The sequence below is a fragment of the Argopecten irradians genome, chromosome 13 (assembly GCF_041381155.1).
Source record: "Argopecten irradians isolate NY chromosome 13, Ai_NY, whole genome shotgun sequence".
NCBI lineage: Eukaryota > Metazoa > Mollusca > Bivalvia > Pectinida > Pectinidae > Argopecten > Argopecten irradians.
The window spans coordinates 34,468,617-34,483,940 of record NC_091146.1 but is presented as its reverse complement, the minus strand read 5'-3'; the positions used below and the strand labels follow the sequence as shown (position 1 = coordinate 34,483,940).

At 34.4% G+C, this 15,324-nt stretch overlaps 1 protein-coding gene and 2 pseudogenes across 1 annotated transcript in view; 1 reads left to right on the top strand and 2 right to left on the bottom strand.

Moving 5' to 3' along the window:
* LOC138306379 (uncharacterized) overlaps nt 1–15,324 on the bottom strand; it is a 481,793-nt gene that overhangs the window by 45,426 nt on the left and 421,043 nt on the right. The window lies entirely within an intron of this gene.
* Nucleotides 1–15,324, bottom strand: part of LOC138306396 (MYCBP-associated protein-like) — a 453,378-nt pseudogene that overhangs the window by 35,630 nt on the left and 402,424 nt on the right.
* The window catches only part of LOC138306553 (MYCBP-associated protein-like), a 28,409-nt pseudogene that overhangs the window by 9,618 nt on the left and 3,467 nt on the right, over nt 1–15,324 (top strand).

Below are 15,324 nucleotides of genomic sequence, written 5' to 3'. Positions count from 1 at the left end.
AATTTAGCCTAGTCCAGGGTTTGATAATTAATATTTTATCTTACAGCTACATTACAATTTAGCCTAGTCCAGGGTTTGATAATTAATATTTTATCTTACAACTACATTACAATTTAGCCTAGTACAGGGTTTGATAATTAATATTTTATCTTACAGCTACATTACAATTGAGCCTAGTCCAGGGTTTGATAATTAATGTTTTTTTTCTTACAGCTACACTACAATTTCACCCTGGTCCAGCAGCTGAAACAAATACATCTGGAGATGGTCCCGGAGGAGGAGAGAGAAAGGCCGAATCTGGGACTTGTCTATCGAGGATCTAAAAGAGGTGACAGTCTAATTCACCCTGAAGTTTCATAATGGACTGGTCTAGTCTTTGATTTAGAAGAGTCTAAATGTGTTTTCAGGGGTGAATGAGTTAATTGTAACAGCAAAGTCAGATTGATCATAAAACCAGAACTTGTCTAAACTGAATTATTTTTATATGGACCAGCATATTTGACTGGTATAGACAGGTTTTTGGATTGTGCAGGTTTTATTTACTACGAAGGAAAATGCCATACACTTATGTCTGAGTACACAGAGATCTGAATTAGATAACGGCTAGTTTTGTCAAGTTATACCGTTTGTTTCACATTTTCACATGACTGTCTCATAGTCAAATGTTGTGCTACTATGTATATCATGGACATGAAGTTGTAAAAGGGAGATAACTTTCAGATAGAATGTTTAAATCAAAGTTAATCATATAAGTGATATATAACAAAATTTGTTGGTTCAAAAAATTTCATAAGATATATGATAGTCAAAACAAGGGAAGGGGGAGTTGTATATGATAATGATAGCTTGTTAATTCGAATCTGGACAAAGGGAGATAATTTGCTAGTTAATACCTAGTTTGATAGATACCGGGGGTAATAGTTAGTCGACATATTAAGGAATACTTAGGGCAGTTAACAAGTAAAGGGAGATAATTAAATAATAAAATTGGTTAAGGGGAGATAATCAATTAGTTATATTATTCTAGGACTTGCTGGACATGGACAAGGATGACGAGAGAAAAGAAAACTTTCTTCACCAGCTCAACACAAATGTTTTCCAAGATGGCCTACACCCCTCATGTCCCTGTCAAGAAAAACCTCTACAAAGTTGGGTAGGTCACGGGAGAAAATGTTATCACTCAAACATTTAGTAAAAATGACATGGCAAAAATATCAGAATTGTATTGAATTGTCTAAATGAGTTTACATGGCTTGTACCTAGGCGTAGTGGGCACTCCAATTTTTCACTTGTTAATATCTGAAAAAAAGTGTGTGTTATATGAGCAAAATATGGTAATATATCATCATTAAAGAGAAAGAAAGAAAAAGGCAAAACGAGACTTCCTAAATAGCATTCACCTTAGTGTTGTTGTCAAAAAGTGTTCAAATCTTTGGAAAAAAAAAATCTCTGGAAAAGTTTTAGTTATCCATAATAGAAATTATAGTAAAACCTCTTACCTAAATTTGATTGGACTGATGTTGAAACTTTTAAGTTAACACCGACACAAGCATATATAAAGGCCCACTACCTTCCTGATACGGCTTTTAATTTTTCGAGACGAGATTGATAATTTTGTAGAGTCACAAAAGTTATTAACTTACCCTTAATAATATACTCATCATCACATTCTGAACAATTTAATTAAAATAAAATGTTAATTTTCATAACACAGGTCGTCTCATGTTTCCCGCCGTCGTCCTAATTATCGTTCGTTGGTAGACTATCACTGCGCCAGATGGCTATATAGCGAAATGAATCTTCACTGTTAACATAGATTACAGAGGGGATATTGCATTTGTTTGGTGTTGTAACCTCATCGTAGGCCATCAATAGACATTTACTTAAGTTATTTTTGTTTTTAAGAAGCTTTAATTTGATGTATCGGTAGTGGACCTTTAGATATTCATAGAGATAATTAGTTGGGGACTAACAAAAGACTTTGGTCGGTGGTAACATTACAATGCACTAATTAACAAATATTCCAATTAGTCATTACAATACACTTATAGTGAAAATTTGGTTGAGATCACAAATTGAAATATTTTAATTTAAGAATAAAAGGTGTTTTTATTTGAACATCAGATGATCTGTTCATGTTTTGTAATAGAAATTTGGTTGAGATCAACATTGTACTTTGAATTATTCTACTTTAAGATAAAATATGTTTTATTTAAACATCTGTTCATGTTTTGTAGTAGAAATTTGGTTGAGATCAACATTATTACTTTAAGATAAAATATGTTTTATTTGAACATCTGTTTATGTTTTGTAGCTACCAGCTACTACTGGAAGCTGTAGACCGGATGGTGAGTGAGTCGATGCAGATCAGACAGGTCATGGGACTACCGGAGCGAGAACTAGTTATTCTACCTGAGGATCTAAGTAAGATATAAATTAAAGGGTTGACATACAAAGGGGTTATTGGTATATAGGGTCGGACAATGAAGTCATCTGTAATAAGGGGCAGCTATTGGAATTACCTGTAATTAGTGGGCAGACAAAGGAGTTACCTGTAATTAAGAAGGCAGACAAAGGAGTTACCTTTAATTAGAAGGCAGGAAATGAAGTTACCTGTAATTAGATGGCAGGCAAATGGACGTTACCCTGTAATTATACCACAGACGATGAAGTTACCTGTAAAGACATGCAATATGAACGCTTAAAATTCGCAGACGATGAAGTTACCTGTAATTAGAGGGCAGACAAAAACGTGTGTTGAGGTTCGTATGTAATTAGGTGAGTAAATAAAAAAGTAAAATTTAAAACCTGCTTATGTAACAATCATAATAATAATATAAATCAACACATGGTCAAGATGATTATTTTTAAAAATATACATAACAGTAAATGTAGCAACATATGATTTATTTTTATTATCTATATTTCCAATTTGCCTGAATGTAACAGTTTTGAGCGAACGTTATACGGACACCATCACACCTCACTATTTCCATTGAAGGTACAGGGATTGGTGTGCACGCAGTAGTAGTTGTCTCCCCTCTTTAATTCTATAGTTGATCTTCTCTATGAACTCTTGGTCAAATTTAGCATGTTTCATTTCTCTGTCCTTTGACTTGTGGTGGGTTTCTTATTTTCCAATAAAAAAAAGAAATATTTGTAATTTAAAAAATCTTTTTATTATTCTTTGTGGGGAACAATAAAAAAAAATGTACTAATAAAAAGTTATATTCTTTTTAATTAAAAGAATTTAAAAACAAATACTTACCTACCAAAAAAACCTGTGTAGCATTGTGATGGATCTAATTAAGATAATGTAGCAGAGGTGTGTAGCATGTGATGGTTCTGATTAAGTATAATGTAGCAGAGGTGTGAATAACATGTAGAATATTTCATCTTTACATAGAAAAATCCATGTAGCGTTAGTGGTTTTCATAACTCTCTGTAGCATGGTGGTTTTAATAACTGTGTAGCATGGTAGTTTTCATAACTCTCGGTAGCATGGTGGTTTTCATAACTCTCTGTAGCATGGTGGTTTTCATAACTCTCTGTAGCATGGTGGTTTTCAATAAATCTCTGTAGCATGGTGGTTTTTAATAACTCATGTAGCATGGTAGTTTTCATAACTCTCGGTAGCATGGTGGTTTTCATAACTCTCTGTAGCATGGTGGTTTTCATAACTCTCTGTAGCATGGTGGTTTTCATAACTCTCTGTAGCATGGTGGTTTTCATATAACACTCTGTAGCATGGTGGTGTGCTAAAATAATACAGCATGGAGGATATAAAAATGTGAAGATGTTTCTTGATATGGATTTGTAGTATGGTTTATAAAATCACATAGCATGGGTTTGTAGTTTATACAATACGTAGATGATTATTTATTTGTACAGTATATACATTTTGTAGCGTGATTGTTTGATTACAGATTGCAGTAGAGTTGTCTCCCTTAGATAATATAAATGTAAATGTACGTAAGCCAGATAAAAAAAAAAGATGTCTCTTTCATTTGGCGATATGGAGGATACTGTAAACCAAGTTGTTTTTTGTAAACAATTACAAGATTAATTTTCCTATTTATGCGTAGTTATTTGCGATTAATTTTCCGTAGTTACGCGATTAATTTTCTCGTAGTTATTGCGATTAATTTCCCCCGTAGTTATGCAATTCAATTTCCCCTAGTTACACGATTTAATTTCCCTCGTAGTTAAACAATTCAATTTTCCGTAGTTACTCGATTAAATTTTCTGTAGTTACGCGATTTAATTTCCCATAGTAACACGATTTATTGTCTCATATGTATGCGATTTAATTTCCCATAATTACGCAATTTAATTTCCCGTAGTAAAATGATCTAAATTTCCATAGTTAGGCTATTAAATTACCTGTAGTTATGCGATTTAATTTCCCGTAATTAAACAATTTCATTTCCCGTAGTTACGCGATTTAATTTCCCATAGTTATGTGATTTAATTTCCCGTAGTTATGTGATTTAATTTTGTGAAGTTACGCTATTTAATTATCCATAGCTATGCAATTTGATTTTGTGTAGTTATGCGATTTATAATTATCCATAGTTACGCAATTTGTTTTTCCCGTAGTTAAGCGATTGATTTAATTTCCCATAGTTACGCGATTTAATTTCCCGTAGTTAAATCCTATAAATTTCCCTAGTTACTAAAATTTAACATGTAGATTAGGTAACCAAATTTGGCCAAAAAATTTGGGTGAACAATTACAGTTTAAATTTTGTATATAAATTTTGGCTTACCCCCGGGGAAATTTTACCCATTTACATTATGCCCAATAGGGGAAAAAATTTTGATTTTAAATATTATATAAATTAATTAGTATAGAATTTTCAAAAATTGTAAATGTAATTAAAATTAATTTAATTTTTAAATTTAAAACATCAAAAAAATGCTGATTAATTTTTTAGAACTTGTATAAATTTTAATTGACCCCCTGGGGGCAGGAGGTGAGCTGCAACTTTTTTTTGTAATAAGGTTATATAATCTTTAAATAATTACTAAGTTTAAAATTTTCAAGTTTTGCATTTAATTTAACAAATTTTGCAGTTTAACATCCTTGATCTTAAGGAACTGATTCTAATTTATAAATTTTACTTGAAACTCAGGATTTAATTTTTCATAATTAATTCCAATTAATAGAGATAAATCTAATATATCTACTTTTAGTTTCAATTGTATTCTCTGTTTGGTGTTTTTTAATTCAAATTTCATAAAATCCTTCAAATTTAGGGGAAAACAAATTTAACAAAATTTTGATCTGACCCCCCCGGGGGTAGAGGGGCTGTTAGTAGAAATGATTAATTAAATTTAATAATTTTTAAAAACTTGTCCTATATAACGTGTTATTGATTGTAACCAAATTTGGATTCAAAATTTATTTCAAAAGTAATTATTTTTGGGGGAAGAACAGAATTGATATAATTTTCCGTAGTTTGTGAGTTGGAAGAGGGGCGGGGCCCAATTTATAAAGGTAGTAATTTACATTTAACATCAAATTTTATATTTTAATAGATTGTAAATTGTGATATCAATTTGAGTGGATTTTGTAATTCTTTATTAAAAATTTGCAAAATCATTGGGGTTTCATTTGAATTCCGTAGTTTTCAATTTAATTTGACCATATGGTTTAAATGATATAGGGATTTTAATAAGGGGAATTAGATATAAAATTTAAAATTTTCAGAAAAGAAACAATGAAATTTATAGAATAGAAATTTCTTGGCAATTAAAACCACTCAATTAGTATGAATACATGAGATTTGGGGTAATTGTTTACGGATATAAATTAGTGCCATTCGATTTTCAATACTGGTTTTGATATATTAATTTTACTAATTTAAAAAATATAGCGCTGTAATTTTATTTTCTCTTCAGTTAAATTAAAAATCAGTGAAAATTTTTATAAAGTGTCCCTACAAATGAGCAAATAAGCTTAAATTAAATGTACAAAAATGTTTCCTTTGATCATTTATACTTCATTTTAATTATTTTTAAATAATATAATGAGCATAAATAAAAATTTTTGGAAGCTTTAATGATTTTAATTTGCAAATTTTATGTTACAGTACAAATTTCCATGTAATTTTAGTTTTAATATTTTATTTTAAATTGGTCAAATTTTCAATGCATATTATTTTTATTTTACCTGTTAAGTGATGTATTTGTATTATTTTTTTTTCAAGACAATGTGGTTAAATTAAAGTTGTGTAATTTGATGAAAATTAAACATAGCCAGAATTATACTAACTCCAAAAAACAAATGTCAAAATAAAATTCTCTCTATACTGTGGGTATTTTCATAATACAAGTTTTATGACCTTCAGTTATTGACCTTTAAGATATCACTGCAACACAACTTTTTTTTTTTTTTTTTTTGTAAAAGTCAGTAAAATCACGGAAATTTGTATCTAATTAGTACCTGAGTGAGTTAGTTATTTTAATTAAATTATAAGCATTATTCTCAATATCTTTTGGGGTTATGAATTTCATAGACAAAAAAAAACAATAACAAACCTATTTTTCATATTGTTATATGAGGTACTGTAGGCAATTTTAATTTCCATGCTTTTACTTACTTTTTACAGTTACATGTTACGCTGACAAAAATTTTTTCACTATGGCGCATTGATGCATGGCCATTTAATTTTTTAGTTTGAAGTTAATTTTAGCTGCCACTTTAAATTTCCCATTGAATTTTTTCACAAATAATTTTACAAGTTAATTTTTAAAACAATAAATTTTCCGAAGGCAAATTTTGATTGTAAAAAATGTTGTGAAATTGACGTAATTTTACGTTTTATCATTAAGATGAAAATTGACTTCAGTTTTTCTTCTTTTTATTTACAAAATTGGCGGTAGATATGCGCTTTAATAGATTATATCAGTTTAATGAAGCAGCCATTGTTTTGAGTGTCACATTACCACATTCCCAGTATTTAACTAATTCACCCCTGAAATTTCATAATGAACTGTTCTAGTCCTTTATCTGGAAGAGGTCTAAATATGTCTTCAGGGTGAATGAGTCAAATAACTTTCGTCAGTATGACACAAGAATATGAGGTAAATTGGGTCTGGGGCCCTGGGGAGGTTTCAAGTCTTTTCAGTTTGTTTACATTAATTGGAGTGTTTATTTATTGTTTATATTCAGGTAAAATTTAATTATTGATTAGATTAAAAAATCACTTTTTCTTTGAAGGGAATAAATCTTTGTTTTACTGGGTGTATATAAAATATTCTTATCTAACGTGGGTTTGAATGATATTGTACCATCGGTAGATCTACTGAATAGGTCTGGACCTACCGGCAACTAAATATTCAGTTTAAATTTTAAGATACATTTCAGTACACTGGTTAGCCCAAAAACTCGTTAAATAAGAAAAAGTCGTAATTTAACTGGAAAAATACTCGTAACTTAACTGGAAAATGCGTAAAATATTACAACCTTATGGTTATTTTACAAATAGGGAAGTTATTTTAAGAGTTGGAAAGTTAAATTACAAGTTTTCCAGTTAAATTATGACTTTTTTCTTATTTCACAAGTTTTGGGTTTACCAATGGTTTCATTTCATATGTTAATATAATGTTTAAAGTGAACAGTCGGGCAAGGATTGGCTAAAGTCGGTAAAATGGTGTGAATGTATCCAGTATAATTTCTTATGAAATGGAAAAATAAAATCTCTCGTCAAAATCTGTCTGCGTACGAAGAAATTAATTTAAAGTATGGAAATTCTAAAACGTCCTCCCGGCTCACTATGTCCGTGGTTACATTTCCACGCAGCCTCGCTTTCAATGCTTTCAATTTTTCTTTACTTTAATGGTCAGAACTGGGAAAAATAAGCAGAACTTGGCCGTCGTATTAATATGCGAGAACTTTTGGAAGGCCAATGAACGCATTTAGACTGGTTTTCTTTGCCCAACACGACTATTCACTTTAAGCATTAAACTAGATTTCTATGGAATCTGTCGTCTATTTACTAATTACAGTAATTAGCTGTTTAACAGGTTTAATTAAAATAATTGACTTCATCAGATAAATTCACCCTTGATATCATCTAGATATAAATATATTACACAAAAGCAGTATAAATATATCTGCTCAGGTAACATAGGACAGATCGCCAGCTGTCAATCAGACTTACTGAGTACCCACACCTAACTTTGCATTTTGTATTCAATATTTTCTGCGATATTGAATAAGTACAGGAGCATTTGCGAGCATGAGTTGTGACTATATACTGCCTTGCGATTGGTCAATTGTTCCGTACTTGATTGTATGTTTCAGTCATTGAGAATAATCGTAACATATTTAATACTTATACCTTAATAATTATGTAAGACATATTTCTATGTTTCTCCACGGTTTAAATATCTTAATGCTCCGTTGACAGTGCGGTGAGAGAATTTTAAATTATGATAACACTGCATAACCTCTCTAACTCGAACTCGCATTCCTCGAATACGAGTTTCATCAAAACTGATCACATAGTCCTGACCTAATGCTCCAGATAGGTCTGTATATTTCATGTCACAAAACCCTCAGGATAGCTCAAACAGATATTGATCGTCAAATACCCCTTATTCCTCAAACAGATATAAATTTGCTTTCCTTAATTCATATTCATATGTTGAACACTCGGTATTTCGCTCAATAGATTTGTTGGTTAACGGAATTGGCCGGGCTAATTCATGTACCCATGTAATACCCGATAACATTTGTGCAGGACTATTGTTTCTTTTGGTGATGGAATGACGTCAAAAAAATGATATCACGAGCTAACGTCATTTCAGTGGGAAGATTACAAAGTGTTATTCCATCACCACTGCAGATACTAGTCCCGCACTAACGTTATCAGGTATCACATGGTACGTATGGAAATTAGTCCCATTTGAATGAGTGTGTTTATCCATCTATAATGAATTCTATTATCACAACAGTTGAAAATCACTTTTAAGATAATTAAAATGCTTTTAAACATGTTTAAATGGAAAAAAAAAATGTTAATTCAAATGTCATTTTACATGCATAGTTTGTCATACATTGGTATCAAAGACTTTGACTGTCGATGCCTGAAAATACCTCGTATTCCTCAAATTATTAACCGAGTCCCTTGTGGTTTGAGTTAGAGAGGTATTACTATACATGTTATAAATTGATTGAGCCCACAATTATTCGTATTATTCTGTCTACTAATAATCCACTTCACAACACATGTAATATCATGACATTATTTTGCAAAATAAAAAAAAAATATAAAAAAATTAGCAATATATTCATGAATCAAAGATGCTCCACACACTGACAAATGGTATTTTTTCACTATCAAACAAAGGAGCTGATGATTTAGTATTTTCTTTAAGTTGAAAAAGTTACTTTCTTTACACCATAACCAGCATTGAGCTTCTATATGGAATAAAGTACTGATTGTGCATGCACCAAAGGCAAAATAAATTATTTCATATTATATTTTGTGTTAATTAGGCATATATACACGATTAAAACACCAATTATTGTTCAAATGACGAATATCAATTATGCTCTGTTGGCAGTGGAGCATCTTTTATCATATTTGTAATTGCTTTATTTAATCAAAGAAAAACAAATTAATGTATCTTAAAGTAATTAAATTACATGTATAGATATTAGAATTATTAATATTAGAATTTTAGCAGTTAGACTGTGTTTAAAACATTTGAACTATTTTTAGCTCACCTGGCCCGAAGGACCAGTGAGCTTATGTCATGGCGCGGCGTCCGTCGTCCGTCCGTCCGTCCGTCCGTCAACATCCTTTAAATCACTACTTGTCCTAGAGTTCTGCATGGATTGTAACCAAATTTGGCCACAAACATCCTTGGGGGAAGGGGAACAGAACTTGTGTAAAGTTTGGCTCTGACCCGCCGGGGGCAGGAGGGGTGGGGTCCAATAGGGGAAATAGAGGTAAATCCTTTAAATCGTTACTAGTCATAGAGTTCTGAATGGAATGTAACCAAATTTGGCCATAAACATCCTTGGGGGAAGGGGAACAGAACTTGTATAAATTTTGGCTCTGGTCCCCCGGGGGCAGGAGGGGCGGGGCCCAATAGGGGAAATAGAGCTAAATCCTTTAAATCGCTACTTGTCATAGAGTTCTACATGGATTTTAACCAAATTTGGCCACAAACATCCTTGGGGGAAGGGGAGCAGAACTTGTATAAATTTTGGCTCTGGCCCCCCGGGGGCAGGAGGGGCGGGGCCCCAATAGGGGAAATAGAGGTAAATCCTTTAAATCACTACTTGTCCTAGAGTTCTGCATGGATTGTAACCAAATTTGGCCACAAACATCCGTGGGGGAAGGGGAACAGAACTTGTGTAAAGTTTGGCTCTGGCCCGCCGGGGGGCAGGAGGGGCGGGGTCCAATAGGGGAATTATAGGTAAATCCTTTAAATCGGTACTTGTCCTAGAGTTCTGCATGGAATGTAACCAAATTTGGCCACAAACATCCTTGGGGGAAGGGGAGCAGAACTTGTATAAATTTTGGCTCTGGCCCCCCGGGGGCTGGAGGGGTGGGGCCCAATAGGGGAAATAGAGGTAAATCCTTTAAATCGCTACTAGTCATAGAGCTAGTGGAATGTAACCAAATTTGGCCAGAAATATCCTTGGGAGAATAAGAACTGAGTTTGTATAAATTTTGGCACTGGTCCCGGGGGGCAGGAGGGGCGGGGTCCAATAGGGGAATTATAGGTAAATCCTATAAATCGGTACTTGTCCTAGAGTTCTGCATGGAATGTAACCAAATTTGGCCACAAACATCCTTGGGGGAAGGGGAACAGAACTTTTATAAATTTTGGCTTTGGCCCCTGGGGGCAGGATGGGTGGGGCCCAATAGGGGAAATAGAGGTAAATCCTATAAATCGCTACTTGTCCTAGAGTTTTGCTTGGATTGTGACCAAATTTGGCCAAAAACCTTCCTTGGGGAAGGAGAACAGAACTTTGGCTCTGACTTCCTGGGGACAGGAGGGGTGGAGCCCAATAGGGGACTTAGCGGTAGATATCAAAATTCCTTCAGAAAAGAAACAATGAACCTGTATTCAGAACATTATTTGGCATTACAAACCAGGTGAGCGATACAGGCCCTCTGGGCCTCTTGTTTATTAAAATGCATTTAGGATAAGGGCTGCAGTGGCCTAGTTAGTATGACATATATTACCACAAGCCCTCCATCTCTAAGTCACATGTTCAAATCCCATGTGGGGCAGTTGCCAGGTACTGACTGTTGGTCCGTGGTCTTCCTGCTGGTACTCAGGCTTTCCTCCACCAACAAACCTGGCATATCCTTTCATGACTCTGGTTGTTAATAGGATGTAAAGCTAATAAAAAAAAATCTTTTAGATAATTATGTACTTGTTTATTTGACCTTCACTATTGGTTTGACCTTCACTGTTGATTTGACCTTCACTATTGATTTGACCTTCACTGTTGATTTGACCTTCACTGTTGATTTGACCTTCACTATTTTGACCTTCACTGTTGATTTGACCTTCACTATTGATTTGACCTTCACTGTTGATTTGACCTTCACTGTTGATTTGACCTTCACAAAACACGGTCTCGTAACTATACGTAATCTGCACTTGTCCGTGAAACAAGAAAACAAATTTAATAATGTAACACCGCCGACAAACATTAATTTTTATTAGGTCATCTGACCCAAAGGGTCAGGATGACCTATAGTCATCGTGATTCGTCCGTCGTCGTGCGCCGTGCGCCGTGCATCGTGCGCCGTGCGCCGTGCGCCGTCCGTCGTGCGTAAACTTTTTCCTTTAAAACGCTACTCCTCCTTAACCACTAAGCGGACTTCATCCATATTTGGTGTGAAGCATTATTGGGGAAGGACAATCATATTTTATATAAATGAGCTTGGTCCAACCCCTAGGGGCTGAGGGGTGGGGCCCCAAAAGGGCAAATTTTCTTATTTTAAGCTTTAAAATCCTACTCCTCCTTCATCCTTGGGTTGATTTCATCCATATTTGGTGTGAAACATCATTAGGGAAGGACAGTCATATTTTATATAAATGAGCCTGGTCCGACCCCTAGGGGCTGAGGGGTGGGGCCCCACAAAAGGGCAAATTTTCTTAATTTTAGCTTTAAAATCCTACTCCTCCTTCATCCTTGGATGGATTTCATCCATATTTGGTGTGAAAATCATTATTGGGGAAAGAATATTTTATATAAATGAGCTTGGTCCGACCCCTAGGGGCTGAGGGGTGGGGCCCCAAAAGGGCAAATTTTCTTAATTTTAAGCTTTAAAATCCTACTCCTCCTTCATCCTTGGGTTGATTTCATCCATATTTGGTGTGAAACATCATTAGGGAAGGACAGTCATATTTTATATAAATGAGCTGGTCCGACCCCTAGGGGCTGAGGGGTAGGGCCCCAAAAGGGCAAATTTTCTTAATTTTAGCTTTAAAATCCTACTTCTCCTTCATCCTTAGATGGATTTCATCCATATTGGTATGAAATATCATTGGAAAGACATCATTTTTATATAAATGAGCTGGTCGGACCCTAGGGGCTGGGGTGGGCCCAAAGGGCATTTCTTATTTTAGCTTTAAAATCTACTCTCTTCATCCGGGTTGATGTCCATATCCTATTTTATGTGTGAAACATTATTAGGGGGAATCTATATTTTTATATAAATGAGCCTGGTCGACCCCTAGGGGCTGAGTGGTAGGGCCCCAAAAGGGCAAATTTTCTTAATTTAAGCTTTAAAATCCTACTCCTCCTTCATCCTTGGGTTGATGGATTTCATATTTTGTGAAACATCATTAGGGAAGGACAGTCATATTTTATATAAATGAGCCTGGTCGGACCCCTAGGGTCAGAGGGGCAGGGCCCCAAAAGGGCAAATTTTCTTAATTTAAGCTTTAAAATCCTACTTCTCCTTCATCCTTAGATGGATTTCATCCATATTTGGTGTGAAACATCATTAGGGAAGGACAATCATATTTTATATAAATGAGCCTGGTCGGACCCCTAGGGTCAGAGGGGCAGGGCCCCAAAAGGGCAAATTTTCTTAATTTAAGCTTTAAAATCCTACTCCTCCTTCATCCTTAGATGGATTTCATCCATATTTGGTGTGAAACATCATTTGGGAAGGACAATCATATTTTATATAAATTTTAGATTTTAGTATTCCAAGATGGCCACTGGCCCACTTCCTGTTTTCAGTCTTCAGTATCTGATCTCAATGAAAATTGGTCTATAGGGGTTTTAAGGGATGGCGAACAACATACAAACATTTTTATAAAGATTTTGGTATTCCAAGATGGCCGCTAGCCCACTTCCTGTTTTCAGGTTTCAGTCTCTGATCTCAACAAAAATTAGTCTAGAGGTTTAAAGGGATGGCAAACAACATGCAAATATTTTCATAAAGATTTTAGTATTCCAAGATGGCTGCGAGCCCACGTCCTGTTTTCAGGTTTCAGTCTCTGATCTCAACAAAAATTAGTCTGTAGAGGTTTTAAGGGATGGCGAACAACATGCAAACATTTTGGTAAAGATTTTGGTATTCCAAGATGGCCACTGGGCCAACTTCCTGTTTTTATATTTTGGTCTCTGATTTCAATGAAATTTAGTATAAAGGGTTATAAAGGGATGCTTGTCAGTATGATAAAAATTTTGAAAGATTTTTGCTGGGCAAACCTCCTGTTTTCAAATTTTCGTCTGCAATTCATTGAATGTAAAAGTACCTCAAAATTTCTTTCAAAATGTTCATATACTGTGCAACTGCATTCTTAATTTGTCGCAGGTGGAGATGGGGAGGGGGTTGTTTGGGGGATTATGTATTAGTGTCCATTACAATGAGTACTTGTTTTAGCTTTAAAATCCTACTCCTCCTTAACCCTTTAGTGGATTTCATCCATATTTTGCGTAAAAGATCGTAGAGGAAGGACTGTCATATTTTATATAAACAAGTTAGGTCCGACCCCTGGGGACAGAGGGGCGGGGCTCAGAATGGGGAATTTTGATTAAATTTTGCTTTAAAAGCCTACTCCTTGCTAACCCTTGTGGATTAATGCATCCATATTTTGTGTGAAACATCACTGGGGAAGGACAATCATATTTAATATAAACGAGTTAGGTAAGACCCTAGGGGACAGAGGGGCGGGGCTCAGAAGGGGGAACATATTTTATAAAGGACGAGGTAAGACCCATGGGGATAGAACGTCAGGGGTCCAAAATGGGAGCTTTGCTGATATTTGGCTTTGAAATCCGACTCCTCCTTCATCCTTGAATGGGTTAATACCATATATGGATGAAGGGCTACCAAGTTTGTTCAACAAATGACCTTTACCTATTTCAGAAACTTACATATTCAAAAAAAAGTTCCTTGTATTGCTTATATTAATTGTTAACCACTCCATTATACTGTGACTGTTGTTTTGTGCCATGAGTCAGATGACCGTTAAGGCCCTTGGGCCTCTTGTTTGAAATTAAAAACAGGAGCAGACAATTTAGTATTTTTCTTCATTAACAAAAGTTTCTTGCTTTAATTATACTATTACCATCAATTGAAATTTTGAGTTTTATATTTTACTTCAGAATAAAACTATTTAAGATAATTTAATGCATCCTAGGAAAAAATCCACGACACTGCCATATGTAGAATAAGGTATTGATTGCGCTGACAACAAAAGCTAAACAATTTATGTTATAAGTATTCTGGTTTTTAATATATACATGATTTAACATCAATTATGCTTTGTCAAAAACAAAACTGTTAAATCTTGGTTAAAGTATCAGCGGGACAAATCTTACTACTTTGACACAAAATCTCTGTTCAATTGTGGTGTGACATGAAGGGAGACAACTCTAACAACCTTGACAACAAACATCTTACTTACCCAGATTGAAGTTTATTTATGTTATTTTTTTTTGTTGTACACGACTATAATATGAACTAGAAATTGTCAGACAATTTGGCGGGCTTTTCACTATATTTAGTTTACAATACCGTCCTTGCCAGGTAAGTAAAGAACTAGGTAATGCATGGGTTTTGAAGTTGTAACCAATAAATGACCTTGACTTTCAGTCCTGAATAAAAGTGTTTTAGTGAAGATCTGCATGAAGTTTGATCAGCCGAAGAGAACTCTCATCTTAATCCAATTCATATTTCCAAATTCGTTCGAGCAAATGATAACGAGATCGAATGCGCCTTAACGTCATCTGACTTGCGGTGTTGTTAAGTATATATACCCTGGTATGTATATTTAAACTCTGGACCCCTGTGACCTTGAACGTATGAAGACTCTTGTCAT